General features: G+C 39.6%; 1 long non-coding RNA gene and 1 pseudogene across 1 annotated transcript; both read left to right on the top strand.

Moving 5' to 3' along the window:
• The first annotated feature begins 9,125 nt into the window (after positions 1–9,125).
• LOC141607645 (small ribosomal subunit protein uS4m-like) lies at positions 9,126–9,785 on the top strand (annotated as a pseudogene).
• Positions 9,786–16,915: 7,130 nt separating this feature from the next.
• Positions 16,916–20,205, top strand: LOC141605648 (uncharacterized). Its single transcript, XR_012526409.1, has 3 exons — positions 16,916–17,378; positions 18,967–19,152; positions 19,878–20,205. It is a non-coding gene; the product is annotated as an uncharacterized LOC141605648 (long non-coding RNA).
• The last annotated feature ends 555 nt before the right edge of the window (positions 20,206–20,760 follow it).

The raw sequence follows: 20,760 nt of genomic DNA, 5'->3' as shown, positions 1-20,760 counted from the left end.
TGAAATAAAGGGAACTGCCTCTCCTAACATGTGTCACCATCCACAGACCGAATGCATACAGGTATTAAGAAGAATAGACTCATGCTTATGCAAATTGATGTTACATGCCTTAAAGAGAGTACTACTTACATCCTAAATGAAACCGGTCATGAATGTCACCAACTTATAAGCTCTAACCTCAGAATGTAATGTAGCTTGCCGATAAAAGAGTCAAGTCTATTCGTTCAGATAAGAAAGAAACAAAAACTCGTAGATCATGCACACAATCATGCCAACTAAATGTCAAGAATATGCAAGGCTTAAGTAAAGATTCAATGTAGCGTCAATGTTCAAACGTTCCGACTCAAATTAAACATGAAAATTTTTGAATTTTACGTTTTTTTTTTGAATTAATTAAAACAACAATGCATGCGATAATAATTAAACGTGCAAGCAAAAATGCAAGAAAACATGCAGACAGACACAGATATGGATGCATACCTCCCCAAACCAAACCGTACAATGCCCTCATTGTACTAAAAATAGGGAAAGAAATGCAAACTGAAGAGAAAAGGAGAAGTGGAGTCGGAAAACTTACAAAACGTCATAAGGAGGGACCTCCCCAAACCGACCATGAACATGGGAGGTCAAATAAAGTCAAGCAGTAGCTCCATAGATGTAAAATAGCTGCCGGAAGACGAAACCACTCGATCGAGTAACTTGGAAATGCTCGATCGAGTGAACAGGTAAATGGAAGGACTCGATCGAGTAGAAACTACTCGATCGAGTAAACGTGATTTTTGCTTTGGTCGATCGAGTGAAAATATCACTCGATCGAGTGAATAAAACCCCAAAAATGCTCAATCGAGTGGAAAAACTACTCGATCGAGTAACTGGACCTGCAAAATACGCGTTAAAAGCAAGGAAAGTATAAAAAGTTCGTAAAATAGCGTCTAAACTTCAACAAAAAACTAAAGGAAAATAAAATGTTCAACAAAAGTACAATAAAACAGTCCGGGCTGCCTCCCGGAGAGTGCTGGTTTATGAGGTCCCGCACGACCTTTCTGGCATCAATTAACCGGCACATCTAGCTTGTCGAAGTACAAGACTTCAACTCGATTGTCTCCTTCATTTGCCTCGTAGTAATGCTTCACATATTGCCCATTCACCTTGAACCTACTACCTTCAGAGTTTTCGAGCTCCACGGATCCAAACTTGGTAACAAATTTGTCACCGTATAAGGACCACTCCCTGGACTTGACTTCCCAGAAATAATCTCAATCGGGCATTAAACAACAGCACCTTTTGCCCAACATGAAATTCCCGAGGTAGAATTCTCTTGTCATGCCATCTCTTCGTCTTTTCTTTGTAAATGCGCGAGCTATCATAGGCATTAAGCCTAAACTCTTCCAACTCATCTAGCTGCAAAAGACGATTCTGACCACACAACTTAGGATCAAAGTTAAGCTCACGAATTGCCCACCAAGCCTTACATTCCAATTCAACAGGTAAGTGACACAATTTCCCATAAACTAACCTATAAGGTGATGCACCAATTGGTGTCTTAAAGGCAGTTCTGTAAGCCCATAATGTGTCCTCTAACTTAAGACTCCAGTCCTTCCGTGATTTAGAAACTACCTTAGACAAGATCTCTTTCAACTCGCGGTTAGAGACCTCAACCTGACCACTAGTTTGGGGATGGTACCCCAAACCACGCCGGTGTTGGACACCAACTTTAGACAGAATAGAAGTTAGTTTCTTTTCCTTAAAGTGCATTCCCCCATCACTAATGACGACCCCAGGGACACCAAATCGGGGAAATATGACCTTTTTAAACATTTTTATCACGGTCTTGGCGTCACAATGAGGTGAAGCAATTGCCTCAACCTATTTCGACACATAATCAACAGCCACTAAGATATACCTGTTACCTTTACTAGACGGGAACGGTCCTTGTAAATCAATGCCCCAGACATCGAAAACCTCAACCTCTAAGATGCCGTTTTGTGGCATCTCATGTCTCTTTGAAATATTCCTTGATCGTTGGCAAGCATCACAGGCTGAAACAAAAGACTTAGCATCAGCAAACAAAGAAGGCCAGTAAAAACCAGACTGAAGTACCTTAGCCACGGTGCGCGATGGACCGTGGTGACCACCATATGAAGAGGAGTGACAGCCTTCCGGGACTATTTTGGTCTCCCACTGCGGAATAAACCGTCTGTAGAGACCGTACGCACATTCCTTAAACAAATAAGGATCATCCCGAAATATCGCTTAGCGTTATACGTAAAACGCTTCCTCTGGCGATGAGAAAGGTCGGGCGGCGACTTGCCACTAACAACGAAGTTAGCTATATCTGCATACCAAGGCTCTTGGTTAACAATAGACGATATAATGACAATTAAAGTATCGTCGGGGAAAAGAATCATCAATAGGTAGAGAATCTTCCCCTTCTTGTCGCATCAATCGCGACAAGTGATCAACTACAACGTTCTCGGCTCCTTTCTTATCCTTAATCTGCAAATCAAACTCCCGAAGAAGGTGTATCCATCTCAATAGCCGTGGTTTAGCCTCCTTCTTAGCAAGAAGATGCCTCAAAGCTGCATGGTCGGTAAAAACAAGAACTTCCGACCCAACTAAATAAGAACGAAACTTCTCTAAGGCATAAACTACGGCTAGCGGCTCTTTCTCGGTGGTAGTGTACTTCACTTGAGCCTAATCCGAGTTCGGCTCGCATAGTAGATAGCGTTGAGCTTTGTCTTTCCTTTGGCCTAGCACCGCTCCTAGTGCATAGTCACTGCATCACACATTATCTCAAACGGCAAGTCCAGTCGGGAGGTGTATGATCGCCGTGAGAGACTAGAGACCGCTTTAACTGTTAAAAGCGAGAAAGACACTCATCAGTAAACACAAAAGGGGCATCCTTAAGTAGCAACTGTGTAAGTGGTTTAGCAATTTTTGAGAAGTCCTTGATAAACCGGCGATAAAAGCTGGCGTGGCCAAGGAAACTCCTCACCCCCTTAACATTGACGGGAGGTGGTAATTCTTTGAATCACTTCCACCTTTGCTTTATCAACCTCTATTTCCTGTCGAAACTAAGTGCCCCAAGACAACTCCCCGTTGACCATAAAGTGGCACTTCTCCCGATTCAAAGACAAGATTAACCTCAATACAGTGCCGCAACACTTTCTCAAGGTTAGACAGACGAGTTAGAAAAATCACTTCCATAAACACTGAAATCGTCCATGAAAACTTCCAGAATAGACTCAATATACTCTGAAAATATCCCCGTCATGCACCTTTGAAAGGTATCAGGGACATTACACAAACCAAAGGGCATCCTGCGATAAGCAAAAATGCCCTGAGGACAAGTAAATGTAGTCTTAGCTTGATCATCTGGGTGAATAGGGATCTGAAAGAACCCGGAATACCCGTCTAAATAGCAGAAAAATATATGAGAAGCTAACCTTTCTACCATTTGATCAATAAAAGGAAGGGGAAAATGATCTTTCTTGGTGGCGGCATTAAAGCATCGTAGTCTATGCACATCCGCCAACCGTCACTACTCGAGTAGGTATTAACTCATTCTTATCATTCTTGACTACGATTTGTCCCTCCTTTCTTGGAACCACCTGTACTTTGGACTCACCCATTTAGAATGACCAACAGAATAAATAATACTGCGTCGAGCGACTTCATTACCTCGGCCATCACAACATCCTACATCTTCGGTTGATCTGTGCGACCCATGTCGCAAGGTTTGTGATCTTCCTCCGCTCTATCCCGTGCATACAAATATCGGGACTAATCCCCTTGATATCTTCCAATGAATAACCCAAGTGCTTTCTGTTTTTCTTAAGTACAACTAACTAAGGAAGTCGGTGATCATTATTAAGCTTAGCACTAACAATGACTGGATATTGCTCTGTATCGTCTAAGAAAACATATTTAAGATGAGAAGGGAGAGGCTTACGCTCCGGTACCTTTACCTCAATGGAGCAAAGAGTGCTAATCATCTGTTCCACTTGCTCTCCCTCAGCTTCGGTGAGTTCAGGCTCATCTAAATCATCAACAAGCAAATCCAACACAGCGTCACTGTCATCTGGGCTACCTGCACACTCATAAAAAAGTAGAAGAGCTTCTAGTGGGTCCTTCATAAAAGAACCCGACCAGAAGTCATAAATAGACTCGTCAATAATATCAACTGAATAACAAGTATCCTCTATCATTGGCCGAGCCAAAGTACTAGGCAGACTGAAAGTGATCGCGTCATCCCCTACTGCAAGAGTCAAACGCCCTTGTTTGACATCAATAATGACCGGTGTGCAAAGGAAGGGTCTCCCTAAGATAATTGGGGTCCGGGTGTCCTCGGCCTATGTCTAAAACAATGAAATCAACTGGGATAAAGAGCTTGCCTATTTTCACAGGCACGTCCTCTAAGACACCTAAAGGCTTCCTAACAGATCTATCAGCCATCTGTAGGGTAATGTTAGTCATTTTAAGATGACTCATGTTCAGTTTCTTGCAGACAGATAAGGGCATGACACTAACACTGGCTCCTAAGTCACAAAGAGCCTTATCAATAACCACATTGCCTATAATACAGGTAATAGAAAAGCTGCCCAGGTCTTTCATTTTTGGTGGAGCCTTATTTAAAAGTAAATTGCTAGACTCCTCCATAAATGAAACCGTCTCATATTCGCTTAAATCTCTCTTACGCGTCACAATATATTTCATAAACTTAGCGTAAGTAGGTACCTGAGTAACAAGTTCGGTAAAAGGGACAGTTACCTGGAGATTCTTCACAACGTCCACGAACTTACCGTACTGTCGCTCGGTCTTTGCGTCCTTTAGACGACCTGGGAAGGGTACTCTGGTAGCAATGATTGGACCCGCAACTTTTTCTTTAACTTTATCAATGCGTGACGTCTCCACAGCAGGGGAAGATGACACGGTAGCGGAATTAGATAGTAAAATAGGATCTCCGCCGCTTCTGGTACTCGATCGAGTACTTTTATCACTCGATCGAGTGATTTCAAGTTGAGAAATACTCGATCGACCACTTTCCTTACTCGATCAACCATTGTCTTTTTCTGCTTTACTCGATCGAGCATTTTTATCACTCGATCGAGTGATTTCCTCAGCAAACTTGGTCGATCGAGTAAGAATATCACTCGATCGACTATCTTCAATTTCTGAACTTCTCGATCGACTACTATTTTCACTCGATCGAGTGATGGGATGAATTAATTCACTCGACCGAGTAGATTTTTCACTCGATCGAGTGTCTGGAACACACGCAGCAACAATTTCGTCCAGAAACTCGTCTATATCATCCTCCGGGGTATCTTCAGCTATCAAAACCCCGTCTACTGGTGCTTTTAGCCCTTCATGAGTGAGGCCAACTTGGAGATTCATTGCATTGGCTGAATTGCATGTAGGTGGAAGCTTGGCTTGGTCTTTCGCGAGTGTTAACTGCGTGACTTGTTCTCTCAACTCTGCTATGACATTTTCTTTCCTATTGCACTTCTCCTTAAATTGTTGTGTTATGCTAAACATAAAGGATTTCAGTTCGGCAATTTCTTGATTTGTAGGAGGAGGAACGGGTTGTGGCACTGGCGTATAAAGAGTAGGAGCATTCCTTATTTCTTCGTACAGCTGAGAAAAAGGAACTCCTTGCTTGTATTTCTGATAAGCAAGGACACGTTTTGTACTCACCAGGCATCCAATAGGGTCATGCCCTTCCATACCACATCTACCACATAGCTCAACATACTCAGTAATCGAACAAACCTAAGCACTCTCGCCTGAAACTTCTGCAATCTCCACATTACCTAGACTTTTGCTAGGACCTTCCACTGCAGCAGCTGCTGACTCAATAACCTGGTCACTACCTCGGGGATTTCCATATTCAGAGACATGAATAGCCATCTCCTCAATGAGACGCCACCCTTGGACATCTTCAACATTCTTTGTGAATATCCCTTTAGCTACGCTGTCAAGAATAGCTCTCTCGCTCCGATATAACCCATTGTAGAATTGGGTACAAAGGAACCATTTCTTGAACCCGTGATGAGGCACAGAGCGGACAAGTTTCTTGAATCTAGTCCAAGCCCTATTCAAATCTTCAGTAGGTAGCTGCTCAAAAGAACTAATCTGAGCTCTCAAGGTATTGGTGCGCTGCGGCGGAAAATATCGCCTGTAAACGGCTAAAGCAAGGGAATTCCAGTCGGTTACACCGGCTGCCTCCCTATCAAGATCTCTCAACCACTCCCGGGCATCATCAGCTAAAGAAAAGGGAAAGAGAGCTTCCTTTACTTTGTCCTGTGTCACCCCAGCAGAAAGGGGAATGGTAGAGCAATACTGAAAATGACTCTATATGCTTGCATGGATCTTCTTCAGTACCCCTAAAGAGATTTCTCTCTACCATTTGTATGTAAGATGGGTGGATTCAAAAGTTTCCCTGATCAGTAATGGGTAATAGGAAACCTTTTGGAAGTGAATCCACAGTAGGCTCTGAATGGCTGGCTAGCTTGGGCATTCTGGCAAATAGATTTCACAAAGCAACTACTAACCTGTAAAGCTAATCAAAAACTTTGCGAAAATGAGATCAGTCTCAAGGAATAAATTCCTTGAGACGGGAAACAAACTTAAATAAAACAACAAAATTTCAACACCTCCCCGGCAACGGCGCCAAAATTTGACAGGGCAGTCGTATACCTATCAAAAATAACCAACTGGCTCTAACTAATATAGCTAGGGAAGTCGGGTCGAATCCACAGAGAGATAGGAAATTGTCAACTTTATCTAAGTCCGACAAGGTAGCCAAATTGGGGGGTTTTAATTGATTAATTCTAAACTAATGAGAGTAAGGAAGAGAAGTAAAACAGAGAAAAGGAGTTAAACAGATAGAGGAAATAGCTAAGACAGACGGTTCACCATAATCATTCGGTCAAGTAATCTAGGTCTCAGGTCAGTGCAGATACGGTCTGAGGGGCAGTGAATATCTCCTTTCGGTCTCAATTCGCCCTAAAGCACAAATAGCTTAGCTTCCGCCCTAACTATAATGCTCTATTGTTCGCTACCAGTCTCGCCTATTCCAACCTTTCGGTCTAGGTCAAGGGTCACTATGATTTAAATGCCTAATTGCGTCGACTCAATTAAACAGATACAATTAATTACCGCAGTTAACAACAAAGGTTATACCAGCATTAAACCAATAAATGATTACTATCCCTTCATAATTATGGATCCCCTATAGTCTTAGCAGAGGGGAATTAGCTACTCATCACCATTGAACTAACAATCATAACAAATAGATAATTGAAACTAAACATTATAACAATTAATAAAGATTGAATTGAAGCAATTATTATAACAATAAGGAGAGAAAGGATTAAAGCAATGATTAAGATTAAGGGAATAAAGATGAATGAAAGTACCAATACAATCTGAATTCGAGTAGCAAAAGTGTAGAAAGAACCAAAATCCAATCAACAGTAGCAAAGTCTACAGTAAAAAGTGAATGAGAGAATCCAGAGAGAGGAAGAGAGGAGTTACGTTCCCCCCCCCCCCTTCAGTCATATACGAAAATACTCTCTAAACCTAACCTATGGACTAATTACAAAAGCCCATACGAAATTAGGCGGAAAATAAACTAAAGCAGGACAAACCACTCGATCGAGTGGAAATAAACCACTCGATCGAGCAAACTAGCAGCAAACCACTCGATCGAGTGGAAATAAACCACTCGATCGAGCATTCCTTGCAAAGTCTTCTCGATTGGCTCCTTGAACTGCTCGATCGAGCAACTTGGAGTATATAAAGCATTCGATCGAGTAATAAATCACTCGATCGAGCTGTTTAAGCACGTTAGACCTTGAATTTCTTCCCGAAACCAGCTCACGCGTCTTCCAAGTGTTAGATCTCCAAGCTCCGGCTCCTCGTTCTCCATAAATGCATGCAAATGGGACGAATTAAGGCTCGATTTAGCTCCTCTTTGATTAATTCCTGCAAATTACATAAAGAGAACCAAAGTAGGATATTCGGGGGCATTTGTAGCTAGATGCTACATAAATAGTACAGAAATGCGTGTAAAAATGAGGTAAAAACCTTATGTAAAATACACGCATCAATTTTCTTGCAAAGGACTTTTTACTTGTGAAATGGATTTTTCAAATTCAAAAGTTAGTAAAACCCCGTGATTTTCGTTGCAAATCACTTTTTACTAGTGAAATCAAAAAACAAAGTCTCACTTTTGACAAAACCCCGTGATTTTCGTTGCAAATCACTTTTTTCTAGTGAAACGGACTTTTCAAATTAAATTTTAAATCCACTGCCGGCTCGCCCTTATGTTAGAAAGGGACTAATCTCGCTCGGTCTTTTTCCTCATTCGACGATTTTACTAGTGAAATGGCCAAATCGGATGTGACTTTTGACTAAACCCGGCAAAATTCGACATAAATTGACCAAAAAAGGGGCTTTTTCGGAATAATAGGGGGCATTCTTGGCCTAAAAAGCATGGATTTCTCGCATCTGGGGGCATTGATCTGAAACTCGCCTACGGGCCCTGCGCTCTTTTTCTTTGTGTTCTTTTTGAATTAGACTCACACACCTAAGACTATGATCCTGGCTCAGAAGGAAAGATGGTGTGTTGACAATCTTACCGAGATATCCTAATTGATCTAAATGAGTTTACTTGTTTAACATCATGAACATCATCATTATAACCTTTATTTTAGGCTCATTCATATATATGCGACTAGTTAAGAATGCCTTATGATATGAGAAGCACCCCTACTCTAAGGGGAAGCGATCGTATTCAATTTGATGTGCAATGGGATAAGGCTTCTTTTAAACAATAAGCCGCATCATTGAATGGTAAATTCACAGTGTCCTTTGTAACAACACCACACACATAATATTTAAGTAATTATAATAATCAAATTTAATTTAAATTTTCTTAAATTCATATTAAAGTAAGAAGAAGATAAATATTCATATAAATATCATATTCAAAATTCTTATTATTATAAGAATTTTTAAAAAATGATATTATTCTTATATAACAGAATGAAATTCATTGGTTTCTTTAATTAGAAATAATAAATTAAATAAGAAGAATAATTAACAAATTTAAGAACATAATGAAATTCTATTATATTAATGAAAAAATCATAGGCAAATTTAGGGGTTGCCGGTTCCGAATGTGAAGAAGAAGCAAAACAGAACAGTTCTGCCTACTCAAAAAGAAGAAAGCATGCCGCCTACTACTAAAATCCCGGTTTTTGCAAAGTTACATTCTTCTATGCAAGAAAAAGACTTAGAAAGAACAAAGAAGTTTAGATACAAAAAAGTATGCTTAGGCAGTTCCTTTGCTGAGCGCAATAGAATGAAGAGGCATTTTTCTCACTCCGTGGCCTTGACCTTATTCTTATCGAAGAAGAGAAGGAACGATAAAAACCTAAATCTTCCTACTCGAACAAGAAGTTCTATAGGTTACAACTATAGTTATTTGATCTATTGCTCTGCATCCTCTTATAAGTTTAGTATGAAGATAAAGAAGAGAAGGAAAAGAAGAAAGAATTAAAAATTAAAAGGATAGAACTACCTACTCATTATTCGGAGGTCAATCATAGAACACTAAAAGTTGTGGTATCTTATGGACCTAACATAGATCACATCCCTCACGACATAAGATTGAAAAATCCAAACCTTCCTCTTCGGGGCGGAAAGGGACGTGGCCAAAACATATAAAGATCGGCGTAGTCGCTCATAGGGACATATCTATCCGGATAGAAATAAAGACAGGGATCCATCTAGATCTTGATTCACTCTTTTAATTTTATTAATTATGACTTTCTGGGTCGGAGCGTAGCTTTATAATAAATAATAAGCGAGCAGAGTCCAGGAAAGAGGGAAGCCCTCATAGAGCAGTCTTCTACTTCTAGTCGACTGCTGGCCTGAGAAAAGGTGGCCTCCCTCGGGAAACATGGCCCAATTTCTCTTCTTTCTTTTTGTTTCAGGTTTCTTTATTGCCCAGAACGCTAAAAGTTGGGGAAGAAGCTAGCCGAACCAGGGCACATAAGAAATTCTCGGCGTCGAGAGAGATTTGAGATCGTAAGTAACTCAGTGAATGCTCTCTAATAGGGGCTTGGTTTAGAAGAAGGAAATGAAATATGAACAACCGCGCTGGTCGTACGTAATAGATCGACTTTCATGCTAGTTCTTGCTCCAAACCAGTATGAAAGTTCCATTTCAGTAAAGGACGACGTACCATGATACTTTCTATTTTGTCGAGCCCAGCTTTGGTCTCTGGTTTGATGGTTGTACGTGCTAAAAATCCGGTACATTCTGTTTTGTTTCCCATCCCAGTCTTTCGCAACACTTCAGGTTTACTTCTTTTGTTAGGTCTCGAGTTTTCCGCTATGATCTTCTTAGTAGTTTATATAGAAGCTATAGCCGTTTCATTCCTATTCGTTGTTATGATGTTCCATATTCAAATAGCGGAGATTCACGAAGAAGTCTTGCACTATTTACTAGTCAGTGGTATTATTAGACTGATCTTTTGGTGGGAAATGTTCTTCACTTTAGATACTGAAACCATTCCATTACTACCAACTCAAAGAAATACGACCTCTCTGAGATATACGGTTCTCATATATATATATATATATATATATATATATATATATATATATATATATATATATATATATATATATATATATATATATATATATATATATATATATATATATATATAGGGTCGGGGTCAGGTGCGAACTAAAGTGCGGTGCGAACCGTACGAACTACCCCAGATACACATATTATTACTACTGGATACACATGTGTATCTAGTAGTTATACCAAGTGTATCTAGTAGTTATACGAAATGTATCTAGGGTCGTATTTTGTGTTTCCACTGCCGCCACCACCACCACTGCCCCACCACCGTCACAACCACCATCACCACCATTACCAATGGTAACCCAACTCTGACACGACACCGTTAGAGCTCCGCCACCGACCTCAAACCAACGTTGCATTACTCCCATTACCTTATGACTCACGACCACCATATTACTCTAGAACCACCACATCTGACCACACCAAACCACCACAACTCACCCACGACCACCTCATTATTTTGCAGACACTTTATCACCACTACTCACCATTGTCGACCACCATTAATCACCCGATGATAACCATCAGGCACTCAAAAACCAGCCACCTTAGATCTGCAGCACCCACCACCGAACCCACGACGCCCCTTTCATCCACAATGTTAAGCCCTCTCGAAACTCGACCCCCAATCACCGCCTTCACATCGGACCTTAACCACTATCAACCACCATAAAACATAGCAAACCTCAACCCCGAATTCAAAAACTTAGATCTACAAAAAACGAGGCACGAATTCAAAAAACTAGCTACTCAAGCGAAGTTGTCGGAAATATTAGAGCAAAAAACGGTCTTCGTTGTTCACTGTTAATAGCAGGCACACAAATGTACGAAGAAAATCGACGAAATGAATTAGTCATAGAGATCCTTGATGACGTTAGTGTGTTCGCCGGAGTTTGGGAGTGTCGCCGTAGTCTGGGATTAGGAGTGCCGCCGGTGATTTGTCGACATGGATAGTGCTCGACGGTGACGACAAGTGGGAAGTGCGGATGAAAGAAGTAAGAAAAATGGTTACTGTGATTGATTTTTGTAAATATAATGAGTTAGTGTGTTCGTCGGTGTCTAGGTCATCGGAGGAGTGACGACGATGGCAACCCAACCTGGTGGTCGGCAATGGCGTGACAGTGATGACGAGGTTGGTTGGTTGTGTGACTGTTGTTTGAAGAGGATAGAAGAGAGTACGGGGAAGATGTGGTTTGGGTAATGCATGAGCATACCCGGAAAGAGCAAGATACACGGGTTACTTAGTGAACAAGAAATAGAGTTGCATTACTTGGCAAACAAGTATCACGGATTCCGAGTCCGAGCTGTGGAGACATGGTTTCCTAAACCGTGTGGAGTTAGTTTTAGCTTATTTTATTTAATTTCGAATAAGATTAGAAAAGGTTAGCTTATATCCTAATTCTAATCAATTTAGGAAAATTTGTTATTTTCTAATCCTAGTTTAATTAGAGTATTTAAAATTTGATTGTATTTTAGTTATTATTAGTTTAACAACTTTCCTAGTTAGTTTAGGAAAGTACTAGATAGCTTGAGGAGAAAGCTAAGAAATTAGATCTCGAGTCAGATTTGTGACATCAAGTAGGATTAAGAAAGATAGCTTATTAGTCAAGCTAAGTAGTAGTATAAATAGGGCCTCTTGTGACCCTATTTTTCAGATTATGAGTTTTAATAAAAATCGTTCCCTGTGTGAGAACAATTGAGTTCAAGGCTTACGAGTTTTGACTTCTCCGTCTTCCTCACGAGGATTGACCTGAGTGTTTCAAGTTTGTACCTTGCGAGGCAGAGAACGGAATTCACATACTATCCTAGTTACTTCCAAATTCACGAGTTAAACAGTTCAAACAAACACAATTCCGCTGCAAAACTACTAATTACATCTACAAATATACATGAATCTATCCTATTCTGCCAACGAACAGACCGTCATGCTGTTCAATCACGTATGTTCATTTAATTTTACATTAAATTGGTGTCAGAGCTTCGGCTCTTGATTTCCTTAAATCCAGACGATCCTTTGATGGAACAAAAGATGGAACCCTACAACGATGCTACTTTATTCATTTTGAGACGGTCACGAGAAATTGAGTGTCGAAGGATTGGAAGAGAAGATTTGGCACGTTGTACCATGTGTCATGGATTTGGACATTCATATATTTCTTGCCCTAATGAGGAATACATATCCTTCGAACAATATCGATGCTTTGAACGATTACGAATTCAAGGTAAGCTGATGGTACTAAAGGATATTGGCACACAAAAATTAAAAGAAGAAAAGGTTGAATCTTAGGATGATGCTGACGAAGAAGAAGCAGAAAAGCATGGAGAGACGCCACAGAACAGTCCAGACGACTGTCAGATTGTAGAGATGTCTGATCTTGTCCAAACAAACAGTCCAGAAGACTGTCAGATTCCGAATGACGAAGCAAAGGAGGCAGACGAGATTGTTACAGATATTGTCGAGCCATTAGATGAAGGTGATTCTTTATTAAATCTTGATTTACCGCCCATCTTTGATGATTATTGTAATACCCCGTAATTTCGTAAGCGTTTAAAGGAATGATTTATGTAATTTGAATAATTAATTAAAAGGTTAAAAGGTTAGTATTTAATAATTGTGAAAAAGACGGAATGATATAATAAAGTAATAAATAATAGAATTACGAGTCGGGTTGGCAATTGGATAATTAATAATATACGGTAATTCATATAATGATAATAAACGATAATTATGTTATAATGATAATAATAGTAATTCTAATAATAATAATATTCATAATAATAATAATAGTAATAAGTTGATTATATAGTTTCCTAATTGCTCTCTTATAGATCTAAACCTACCCTATAAATAGAGATAAATACCTTGCCCTAATTTATGATTTAAAAGCTGAAAATTTGAGAGAAGAGGAGGTGGCGTAGAAGGAATTAAGACGGAATTTATATCGCTAATTAACTCGAGGTAAGCCGTCTCATGTATATACTTTGCTTTGTTATAACTTGTAAACTAGACCACCATAGATCAGGCCGTAAGTACCATTGTGACCGTGGATGACCAAGGATCACCTTTCACTTGATTTAACTACTGTTGACCGATGGGAAAATGGTGTTTGAAGGGTGTTTTCGAGGGTGGTTTAAAGGGGGTTGTAATATGGGTTACACGGGTTTATACCATATACCGTGACTATATTGAGACCGGACTTGGGTGGTTGGATTGGGGGCGGTTAGTCGGCTCTAGTGATGGAGGTAGGCTGGTCTAGGGTGGTGGTTTGCGTGGTGGTTGGCGGTGTTTCACGAAAACAGGGGATGTTTTGGTGGTGGTTGTTGTTGATGATGTCGTGAGTTGCTGACAGTAGGTTGTGGTGATTTCTAATGGTTGGGCCGTACCTAGGTTGCTTCTAGGGTGTGTCGTGGTGGCCGGTGATGGAGTTTTATGACAGTGGTGGTCGAAAAACGGTAAAACAGGGAAGTGTGTTGTCGGGGTGGTTGTTGTGGTTAGTTGTTATTGTTGAGTCAAGTACCGGTGTTGTGGGCCGTGAGGGAGGTTTCATGGATGGCTATTGGGTACGATGGGTACGGTTGTGGCCAAGGGTGGTCATGGTGGCGAATGGGTTGAGTGAGCTGTTTTCGTGTCGGGTTTTCCGGGGCTGGTTAGGGCGTGTACGTGGGTTCGCAGGGAGAGCTTTAGCCGGTGTCAGGTGGTTGAAGGGGTTTTCCATGGTGCAGGCAAGAGTGTGGTTGTATTGGGTGGTACCGACGGTGGCTGGGGGTGTCGTGGGAAGCGGCTTAAGGTGTGGTGTTGGACACGAGTTTTGCCTTGTACAATGGGTGTAGGGGGTTCATTTTCACGTGTTTTGATCAATAGGTGGTTTGTATTTCTATCACGTGTTCCTTGTGGTTGGGTTGAGGTTGACTTATTTGTTTTAAGACGGGTTTTAATTGATTAAGTTGGATGACTCGGGTGTACTTGAATCAGGTTTTAACATCTTAGACCTTTAATTATAATAATGAGTAATTAGTTTGATTAATGAGTATAATTTATAAAGTAGTAAATAATTGATGGTATTATTTGAATAAATCAAATAATTAAGTAATTATAAATATTATAATATCTTGTTAGGTGACGATTTGTGAAGAAATTATAATCGGGTCGGATTGCTTTAATTAATTTGGATTACTTGAGCTGCTTGATTGGAATCGCTTGTCAGGTAGGATAACTACTCAACTCGTCTTATCTTTGTTGGTTTGTGGAAATTATAAAAGTATTGTGAAATTCAGGTGAATTAATGAATGTGGGTTGTAGGTTGTTGGATTGTTTATCGTTTAACTATTTATATTGGAATTTCGTGTGGATTGGATACCTCAACTCGTGTCTGAGATGATTTTTATAATTGGCATGACGTATAATTGAATACCTCAATTTCGGTTGGGATGGTGAATACCTCAACTTCGGTAGGGATGGTGAATACCTCAACTTCGGTTGGGATGGTGAATACTTCAACTTCGGTTGGAATGATGAATACCCGGGCCAGGGATTGGCGGGATGAACGGGTGTTTCAGGTGATGAGCTCAGTTATATTCGTATTATGTATCATATCATTTCATCTTGACTTGTTGTTGGTTATTCCTACTCAACCTCGTGGTTGACAGTGTATTCATGAACACTTGTGATGAACCATAATGTGGAGCAGATTTGACAGGTACTAAAGATTAGCTAACTTGGGAGCATTGGGATGTGAGCTCGACTTGGACCATAGTTGCTGTCTAGATCACTTAGTGACTTATACAATTTTATTTAAGTAATTTCTGTTGCGTAGTATATTGTAATGTTAAGGTTTAAATTTAATCGGTTGACAATGTAATAAAACCATTATTTCAATTAAAGTTATTAAAGTACTTTGGTTTGTTTTAATTTGTATCATTTACCTCGGGCAACCGAGATGGTAACAGTCCTATTTATTGGGAATGTCTTGCTAAAGGCTCCTAAATAAATGGGGGTGTTACAATTATGGAGATGAGGAAGTGGTTGTTATAAGTGTCAAGGAGTCGTGTTGTCCAATCAATTATGGCTATAACTTTGATTTAATTTCTAAGGTCTACAAGAGCACGATCAGTTATGTTAAGTTTCAAGATCAATCACCTTGTTATTTGGTCGGTTGTGCAGAAGCTATGAAAGAATCGTCATGTTCGACTTATTTGTTCATCAATGAACACGAGTCCGAGTTAAATACTGAATCCAATAAGAGTACAATTTATCCTATTAAATTTCAAGAACAATCCAATTGTTATTTCGTTGATTTCCTAAGAGAAAAGGGTGCTGCAATTATGAAAGAATCTTCTTGTTTATATTATTTGTTCACTGATGAGTTTGTACTTGTGCACGGAGGGAGGAGGGGTGGAAGGCACAAACTGTTAAGACACAAGACGAAAGAGTTTGAAGTTTGCATAGAGGATGATGAGCTCATGGATGATTCGAGTGCATTGTTATTCCTTATCAACGACCTTGCGTCCAGATTTATAAGGTTCATATTTGATCCAGGAGGTCGTGGTCCAAGAATCGGGTCGATTCTTTTTTGAAGAAGGGGAGTATGATGCATGAGCATACCCGGAAAGAGCAAGATACACGGGTTACTTAGTGAACCAGCAATGAAGTTGCATTACTTGGCAAGCAAGTAACACAGATTCCGAGTCCGAGCTGTGGAGACATGGTTTCCTAAACCGTGTGGAGTTAGTTTTAGCTTATTTTATTTAATTTCGAATAAGATTAGGAAAGGTTAGCTTATATCCTAATTCTAGTCAATTTAGGAAAACTTGTTATTTCCTAATCCTAGCTTAATTAGAGTACTTAAAATCTGATTGTATTTTAGTTATTATTAGTTTAATAACTTTCCTAGTTAGTTTAGGAAAGGAGAAGATAGCTTGAGGAGCAAGCTAAGGAATTAGATCTCGAGTCAGATTTGTGACATCGAGTAGGATTAGGAAAGATAGCTTATTAGTCAAGCTAAGTAGGAGTATAAATAGCACTACAAGGTTAATAAGGATTAGAGATGGACATCCAGTGACGAAAAAAAAAACACGTCACATTTTTCCGATTTGTGACGGATTACTGACGGATTTGTGACGGGAATGCATTTGTGACGGGTTATCCGTCACAAACCGTCACATAATAAAGACGCGTCAAACAAAGTCGCGCCGTCAAACAAAGTCCGTCACATAAAAGAATATTTGCAACGGCTTCTCCGTCACATAATCTAAATTTAGAAACACGGAATTTTGACGGAGTTTCCATCACATAAACCAAATTTGCGACGGAGTAGTGACGGACAGTCCGTCACATAGTCTTATTACCTTCACCAACGTTGCTTCCTCATTTCAGATCTATCCCCAAATCGATTTAAAATTTACCCTAATTTACTGTCCTCTCACCACCACTACCGCCTTCGGCCACCTCCGACCAACACCACCACCTTCGATCACCGCCCTCGCCGTCGATAATGAAGCCTGACTTTCTTCTTTCTTTTCTTTTTGTTTCCTTCTCCTCCCTCGCCTAGCTTATCCACGTTGTTGCTGCTGCTGCCACCATAAACGCCACCGCCACAACCGACGTCGCCACTACCTCCTACGCCTCCGTTAATCCTCCTCCTTTCCTCCTTGTTTTTCTTTTTTATTTTCCAAGTCCTTGCTTTGGCACTTCTGCAAATGTGACGATTATGGTAGGCTTTTTTCAGTTTTAATAGTTTGAAGCTTAATTTGGTTGGATTTGTAGAGACTGCAACTATATTGGTAGGCCTTTTTTCAGTTCTTGTTGTTTGAATGTGAAATTTTTGGTCTTTTTTGTTAAATTGTAGGAGTATTTGATAATTGTTATCATTCAGAAATAGTCTATTTATGTTGCTAACACAAGGGTGAGATTGTGTACATCCGACCCCTGAGCCCATACCCCTTACCTTGCAATTTGCGAGAATTTCTGTGTTAATTAAGTGTGAAAGTTTGGTAATTTTGTTGCGAAATTGTGTTTGATAAAGTGTTGAGACCAGTTTGCGTTGGTGTTGTTCACCACCTTGGATAAATCCATTTATTTCTTGTTCCAGTTAGCTAGTTATCCGAGACCAGTTTGTCAAATTATACTTTCAGTGGTTGGAATTTACCTTCATGCAATTTCTAATTATTTAGAGTGTTAAAAGGTAACACGATTTTACCGCTCCTATTACTATTACTATTGTTTGAGGATGTATGGGTATATGCTATTATGTGTAGATTTGATAACAAAAAAATGTTTGTAGTAGTGATTATAGTAAACAATGATTGTTTTATTGTATTATGATTAACAAGTACTACTATTTTATTTTATATTGCTAGGTTTGATTGTGAGATGGGTGAGTCAGAGTTTAATTATAGTAGTGCAAAAGTTTTCCATAGTTATGGCAAAAGGCTGTCGAGGCCATGTGCGTCTTATAAGCCTTATTTTATACTAGGGGTTACTTGTTGAAGGAAATTACGTTGATAATGGTTTTGAGTTGCTTGTTGCCGTCGTACCGACATAGGTGCGAGGGTGATTCCTGTTGCAAAGTCAGTAGTTAGAAGCTTGGTTTTGTCATATTTCTTAACAAAGATGCATGTGTATAATGTTTGACCAATAAGTTATATATAAAGGGTAGTAGGAGTGTTTTGATTAGTTTTTAACAATAGATTCAAATAATATCAGTTGGTGACGAAGTGAATTGCTGGCTTGATCATTAAAACGGATTTGCAAGTAGCAGTAATAGTTCAAGTCATACGACAAGAAGATTATAGTTGGGCTCACAACCCGCAGTGGCGAACCTAGAGAATTATAATTGTGCTCACAACCCGCAGTGGCGAGCCTAGAGAATTATAATTTGACTCACAACCCGCAGTGGCGAGCCTAGAGAATTATAGCGTGGCTCACATTTTGTGATTTTGAGAATTTGTGAGGTTTTTGATTGTGAAAGTTTGTTCCTTTTTAGCTAAATTGTGTTTGAAAATTGTCTTGAGCTCGTAATTGTACATGGGTTTTGTGTAAGCTTATTCAAGTTGGTGTTTGTGAATGTCAGAAATGGAAGATTGCTAGTTGTTTTTGATATTTGATGTAGGAGTTTTGATATGGTAGCATTATAGCAAAGCTTTAGTTTAAAGATGATTTAGGGCCAGTAATGTAGGGGTTTGGTTAAGAATGTGAGATTGAGATTGTCATGTAGTACTCGAATGTTAGAAATGATGTGCTTGTCATGTACTACTCGAATGCATTCCAAACTTACTGTATTACTTCTCTTTTGGACATAGAAAAGGAAGCATCATCAGCTCAGAACCGTTCTTTGTGGGAGATGCAAACTTCTGTCACATGGACACATGATTACTGCTGTTGGTGGGAATGGAGGTTATGCCGAAGGGAAGCAATTTGTTACCGCTGAGCAGTTACGTGATAAGTTATCTCATTTGCGCCATGAGAAAGCGTTGATTGTTAAACTGGTAAGATCTGTTATTCAACTAAAGAATTGATAGTTTACAATACCATGTTAATCGTGTAACATGCCACCAAGAACATTGTATCAAATCACTGTGTTCACATTTGTGTGCTCTTACTTATTTTCCACTTCCTTACTTTAGTCTAAGGCTGCTTTTTTTTGTGCTTTTTTTTTTCTGTCATGTTTCATACAAGATAGTAGAATATTACATTGACATCAACAAAATATGATGATGCTCATTTATAATGGACTGGCCATGCAATCAAAGTTGTGTCCTCCATTGTTTTCATTCATGCCCCATTTGTTGGAGTCTTAATTTTTCTTTGTTTGTGGTTAGATGAGAATTATATGCTTATTCTTCAGCATGTCACAGGTGCTCCATGATAATGATTTAGTGTTTGTTTAGTAGTGGTGCAATGTAATTAGTACATTTGTTAGTGATTACAACCGACTAAGGATAAGGGCCTTAAGATGTTCATAGATGTTAGTGATTAGTGTCTGAAATTCTGTATACTTGAATGGTTGAACACGATGTACTACTATTTGGTGTTTAAATTCTTATTTAGTTAATTTATTTAACTTTGGTGATTGAAAAAAATAGTATATCGACGACAATGGTTATAATTTTTTATCATCTATTATTGGACCCCATCCTCGGATCATACTAGCTTATAATTTTTTTTTTTATAATCTACTAATAACTATTCTTTTTTTAAAAAAAATTTCAAGACAGTGTTCGGGCCGAACAACCTCGATATCCCCCTTAGGGCTGACTGGGAGAGCCGTATCAAGAGGCGGATTTGATAAAATTTATAGTTTTTTTTGTAATTAGAATGTTGTATTAGATTTCATAAAATTTCTATATAAAAGAGAAACTTTCCTATGGTTGGATGTTGGTATGAAACGTGTTGTTGATTAATTCCTGCTCTTGCGGCCGACCTTGAAACTGATTCCCGCTTTACGGTCGACGGGTTTGTATGATACATTGCAGGTTCATTTCTGAAACAATGCTACATGCATTGTGGCCAGCACCATAATGCTGCTGTTTTTGTTTTTATTTAAATGCTGCTTTTTTTTTTAAATACTGCTCAATATGTGACGGACTATCCGTTGCAAATATTAATTTTTGCGACGGACTTTCTGTCGCAAATATCACCTTTTGTGACGGAAAGTCCGTCACATAAATTGATATTTGACGGAAAGGCCGTCACAAATAAGTCCGTCACAAATATCAATTTATGTGACGGACTTTCCGTCACAAACGTTTACTTTTCATTGACTTTTGGTTTGAACTGTAGGAGAGTATGCAAGGGACAATCCGTCACAAGTCCGTCACATAAATGTTTTGTGACGGACTCTCCGGGAAAAGCTATTTACTGACGGATTCACCCGTCACCAATCCGCATTTACTTAGTAGTGTAGGGGCTCTTGTAACTAGGGATGGCAATGGGTAGGGTCTGGGTAGGGTCCACCTAGATCCGAACCCGACCCGAGATTTTCCCTTTGGACCCGTACTCGACCCAGACCCGCAAGGGTCTAAAATTTGAGGACCCATACCCGGACCCTATGGGTAAGGATAGGGTGCAGGTCTACCCATGGTCCGAGTTTTGAC

The sequence above is a fragment of the Silene latifolia genome, chromosome 10, assembly GCF_048544455.1.
Source record: "Silene latifolia isolate original U9 population chromosome 10, ASM4854445v1, whole genome shotgun sequence".
In the NCBI taxonomy this organism is placed as follows: domain Eukaryota; kingdom Viridiplantae; phylum Streptophyta; class Magnoliopsida; order Caryophyllales; family Caryophyllaceae; genus Silene; species Silene latifolia.
This window is presented reverse-complemented; position numbering and strand designations above follow the sequence as displayed.